Here is a 5,875-nt window from a genome sequence, read left to right on the forward strand (position 1 = left end):
TGCATTTTGCTTCATTTCACTTAGTGTAGCCTTCCTTTTTTGTCTAATTTGTGACCAAAACCAACCAGTTCTGTGAGCATCCTGATCACCAGTGTTTTGGACTGTGTATCTGATAGGCTGGCTATCTCTTGGTCACTTAAAAGTATTGGCTCTGGGGCTTTGATTTGTTCTTCCATTTGAGACATAATTTTTTGGTCTGATTGTGCCTGTTGTGTATGAGGGGTGGAGCCTTAGGTGTTTACCAGGGCAGGCAACCCACATTGCTGGGCTGTGACACTGTATGTGTGGGCGGGGTCAGAGAGGGAACAATGGCACTTGTTCCTCTCTCTCTCTCTCTCTCTCTCTCTCTCTCAGATTTCAGTCCCCTCTGCCACTTTATACAAGCAAATTTGGCCCTTCTGGTGCTAGTGCCCAAGTGGGTGGACTTGTGTGCATTCTAGGACCTTGTGGGTCTCTCCAACGAACTCTCCTGTGAGGGTGGGAGTCTCTCCTTGCACCTCAAACCCTGCACGTTTTTTCAATTGGAGCTTTTAAGCTTTATTTACCATTGCTGGGGCCCTGGGTTGTACGGTCTGTCTTGCTGCCTGTTTTTGCCTGGTTTATCTGCACTGAATGTGTGGTGGCAATCAGCCAGCCACCTTGTGAGCCTTACTGGGTCTCCTCCTTTTCTCCCCACATCTGGTCTGCGAACCACTGCTTTTTCCTGCCACAATCCCTCTCTACTGGCCGCCAACACCGCCCCTCTTACCAGTCTGGATGAATGGTTGGTTGTGGAACTTCCATACAGTTCAATTTCCTGTCTGTTCTGGTTGTGTTTTTGTTTCTAAACCTTTGTTGTCCTTAAATTTGGTTGTGGGAGGAGGCACAATGTTTCCACCTATGCCTCCTTCTTGGCCAGAAGTCCCAGAAAATACTTTTAAAAATTATGATACAAGGGTTTCTATGACCCAGTAAATGATATATCTGTGAATATTCCATGTGAACTTGAAAAGAATGTGTTATGCTGTTGTTAAGTGGAGAATTTTATTAATATCTTTTAGGTTTAGTTCGTTGTTGGTGGTGTTCAGTCCTGCTATATCCTTGCTAATTTCTGTTTACTAGTTTTATCAATTAATGATGGAGGTATGTCGGCCTAAAAATATGACTGTGAATTTGTCTATTTCTCCTTCAGCCTTTTAAAATATCAGTTTTTGTTTCACATATTTTGAGGTTCTATTGTTAGCTGCATGCACATTTAGGATTGTGTATTCTTGGCGAGTTGACTCTCTAATCATCATGTTATATCCCTATGCTCTGAAGTCTACTTTTTCTAATATTAACACAGCCATGTCTATTTTTATTAATATTTGTTTGGTGTCTTTGGCATGTCATTTAAAATAGTGTTCATACATGCCTAGTTAAGGGTGGGCCCAGGAGTTAATAAACAATATTATGGAATTACTTTCCTGAGCTTCTAACTTTGTGAAATCTCTCTGGTACTTTCCAGCTACTGGGGCTCCCCTTGTTGGCCCTCCAGTTAGAAAACTATTGCTTTATTTACCTTGTTCTGCCATAAACTTCATGTGACTGTTTCTGTATGAGGAGCCCAAAGGTAATTTGACAGAGAGGGGAAATAAAAGCAATCTGGGTTGTCCAACCTCTTGGGGCCACAGTTCCTTTGACTAGAGAGGGAAGTCCTTCTCTGTCAGTTTAACTGATTTCCACTCTCATGACTATGGCTTCCAGGAGACCCTTTTATAACTCCTGAAGCTGGAACTAAAGGACTTTTCCTGGAGATCTCTGTCTGCATTGAAACCACTTTCTGATTTGGGGGCTACCTTTAGTCCAAGTAGGAGGATAGCAAAGAAAAAATGGTAAACTTACCACCACCTCAGTAATGCTTTGAATTCCAGTCTCATTCCCCAAATTCATGTAGTATTCACTTTTCAGTTTTTAAATATGTGTGCTATATATTCTGTACAGGTTTTATAGCTGCTTTCAGTAAGAGAGTAGCAGACACAAGATGAAATATTTTGATTTCCTTCTTTATGGAAACAGAACCCCAGGACTTAGCAATGCAGTAATGTCTTTAATCTTCATCCTGATCCTGAACTCGTGTGAACTATTTCATTTAGGTGTATTATGTGGTCAGTAATATATGTATATTATACATATATTATAATACATGTATAATGTACATATTTATATGAAATTATACATATAATATTCATAATTATTATACATATTATTATATGTATAATAATATGTATATTTTATTTTCTGCAAATATTAATGTGTATTTTAATTTCTTTTTTATATCCCAATCATTTTTCTTGTCTTTTGCATTAGCTAGAATTCCTGCAACAATACTAACAGTGATCGCAGTCATTTTTGTCTTGTTTTAGTCTCTGATACATCTTGCCTGGAAGTATGTCCCACACATTTTCCATAATTATTGGAAGCAGTAAACAGATGCATATTCCATGGACACTTTAGCACACAGTGAGGAAACATCAAGCATTTGAGGGAAATCAATAGCATGAAAGAGAGATACCAACCTCAACAAACAGAATTAGCAGCATTGAAACAAACACAGAGCAAACAGAATAACACAAAAATAATTAATATTCTCTGAGGGTTAAGGAAGGTTACTGCATTTATAAATCATACATAGGATTTTATGAAAGAGAAAATTTAGATATTTTGGAAAGTGAAGGAATCATTGCAAAAGCATCTAAAACTAAGTCAATGGACTTTGTGGCACAAAAGGCATAAATGAAGAGTTAATTGGCATGCTGTAAGATAAGGCCCAAATCTTTCCCTATATAGTGCAGCACAAAAAGACAGAGATATGGAAAATGCAAAATAAGTATTAGGAGATGGAAATGATAGATCCATTACTTTAGATTAACATCTAATACAAATTTCAAAAGAGAATAAAGAACTTGGGGTGAAGAGAACATTTAATGAAATGTCAAAGGAAAACTTGTCTTAGCTAAAGAAATACAAAGTATACAGATTGAAGGGTTGTATAGATTGCTGACTGGTATGAATGAAAATGACCCACATTTTGTGCCATTAGATTATTCTTTTCCATCTTGTTCTAAAGTACTTTAGAACTGCACCTGGAGGCTGAGCAGTAGCATTTGCATCATCAAGGATCTCTTTACATCTGGCTTCTTTTTTGAGTTTGGCCCAATTAGAGGCAGTGGTAGGAGATTGAAGGGCAGAGGGGTCAATGTGATCATGATGATTATTCCCTTAGCATGTTCCCAGGTGGGCTATGGTTAACAATGACTTTGTTATGCTACAGCTCCTGGCAGGGAGCATCTCTGACATAGTGACAGCTTTCACCAGTGTCAAAACTTGCAGCTCTCCCTGTGCCCCTTCAGGCCTATGGTAGATAGCATTATCTTGCTGTTTCTAGTCTCTAGGAGCTTTACCACTCCTTGTTGTTACCATTAAACCAGTCAAATTGACCTTTCATTAAACTTTCTTCAGTTATTCTTTTGAATGTTTCTCCAGTTACTTGAAGGTTATTGTCTAAAACAAACATTATGGTGGTATTTTTAGAATTTAAAGAACTAAGATTACCTTAATATGTTCCAGAGAGAACAAGACAAATTGATCATAAAGAAATGAGACTAAGAGTGACACTTGACTTCTTGTTGATGATACTGAGTGTGAGAAGACTGTTGAGAAATATCTTCAGTGTTCTGAAATAAAGAAATAAAAATACAAACAATCAAAGAAAAAATATATATCTGGAAGTTAGAAAACTAAGTAACTCTTGAGTTAAAGATGAAAATTGACAGAAATATGTAGACTACCTAGAAAAAATGACAGCATTGCATTTCAGATGTTTTAATATGACTAAAAGCACTACTTGAAAGAAAAATTGTAGTGTATTGAAGAGGTATGTTGATTAAAATTGTGTGGAATTGGTGTGGGAATTGCTGAATTGATTAATGTAGGACAGAATAAATATCCAGCTCTGAGGTATGGTAGCTATAAAAAGCTAGCAGCCTGATAGCCAATGGACAGGGCTGATCTCTTTTACAGCTCCCTTAAAAAGCCCCATGCCCAGGGTGTAGTTAATATTTTGACCAAATTAGCAGCTCTCTGGAAAAATCTCCAGTCATAAGGTATTGTGGCTATTTGATTTGACTCTGAGCATAGGTCTGTGACCAAAGCCCTATCCCCATGGTGTTACCAAAAAGCAATAGCAATTTTCTGGTAATTTTGCAGCTGCCTGGTTAAAATTTAAAAAGATTTTTTAAAGCTAGATGGCTATAGGGAACTTTGAAAAAAATCTTGGGGATTTAGAAGACTGTGCATATATTCAGAAAAGTATTGGAAAAGTAAAAGGCCCCAGTTGCACAGTAGTCTGGTCTTGGCAGTTAGAAAGTGAGAGGTAAGGTTGACTTGTAAACTACCTAAAGTTTGAAGGCATGCTTTCAGAGGTGGGCTTTCTTGGTAAAGAGTAGAAAACTTATTTGCCCAAGGCATTTAAGAAAATTTCCTGACTGATCATTGGCTGACTATAAACCCATGTGTGATCTCCAGGAAACTAGGTTTAAAATAAATACAAAAACTTAAAAAAAGTTTATCAGAGAACTCAGGGTTCCCATGGCACAGGGAATACAAAATCTATAGAAATAACTCAGGAATGTCATGAAACAAATAAGTAGCAACAAAACCTACAAAAATAACAATAATTTTTTTAAATGACCAATAATAACAAACTGTACAGGGAGGGGAATCTGATATTAAAATTGTTATAATATGTTATCTTAAAGCCCATTTTTCAAAAGATTATTAGACATGCAAAAAAGTATGCAGACATGCGGGAAAGTATGGCACATATACAAGAAAAACAGCAGTCATTAGAAATTCTCTGAATGAGCCCCAACATTGGGCTTACTAGACAGACTTTAAATTAGGTATTACAAAATATATTCAGAGCCCTGGCTGGTGTAGCTCAGTGGATTGAGCGCGGGCCTGCGAACCAGGCAATCGCGGTTTGATTCCCAGTCAGGGCACATGCCTGGGTTGCAGGCTGGTTCCCTGCAGGCCAGTTCCCAGCAGGGGACACATGAAAGGCAACCATACATTGATGTTTCTCTCCCTCTCTCCTTCCCTTCCCCTCTAAAGATAAATAAAAAAATTAAAAAATATATATTCAAAGAACTAAAGGAAATCATGCCTAAAGAATTAAAGTTGAAGAATGATGTCTCAGCAAATACAGTGTCAGTAAAGATACATTAGTGATTTAAAAAGAGCCAAATATAAGTTCTGGAGCTGAAAAATACACTAATTTGAATGAAAAATTCACCAGAGGAGCTCAACAGCAGATTTGAACTGGTAGAAGAAAGAATTGGTGAGCTTTAACATAAGTCAGTTGAGATTATCTACTTTATTACCTACAGAAAGATAACAGAGCAACTAAACATGAACAAAGCCTAAAGGACATGGGCAATACCACCAAGGGTACCAACATATACATAATGGGAATCTCTGAAGGAAGGGGAAAAAGAGAAAATAGCAGAAAATATTTGAAGAACAATATCTCAAAACTTCTCTAATTTGATAAGTGCTAATCTACATATTAAAAAGTCAATGATCTCTAAAGATAAAAAACACAGAGAGAGCCACACCTAAGCACATCACAATTACATGATGGAAGCCAAAGAAAAAACCTTGAGAGCAGCAAGAGAAAAATGACTAATCACATTTACTGAGGATTCCTGACTTCATCAAAAACAAAGGATGCCAGAAGACAGTGTGATGGCATATTTAAAGTGTTGAAAGAAAAAGACTGTCAATCAAGAATTATATATTCTGCAGAATTATTCTTCAGAAATTACAGATAGATCTATTTCCAGGTAAACAAAGA

The sequence above is a fragment of the Artibeus jamaicensis genome, unplaced genomic scaffold (genome assembly GCF_021234435.1).
Source record: "Artibeus jamaicensis isolate MK-2021 breed Jamaican fruit bat unplaced genomic scaffold, CSHL_Jam_final scaffold_2375, whole genome shotgun sequence".
In the NCBI taxonomy this organism is placed as follows: Eukaryota; Metazoa; Chordata; class Mammalia; order Chiroptera; family Phyllostomidae; genus Artibeus; species Artibeus jamaicensis.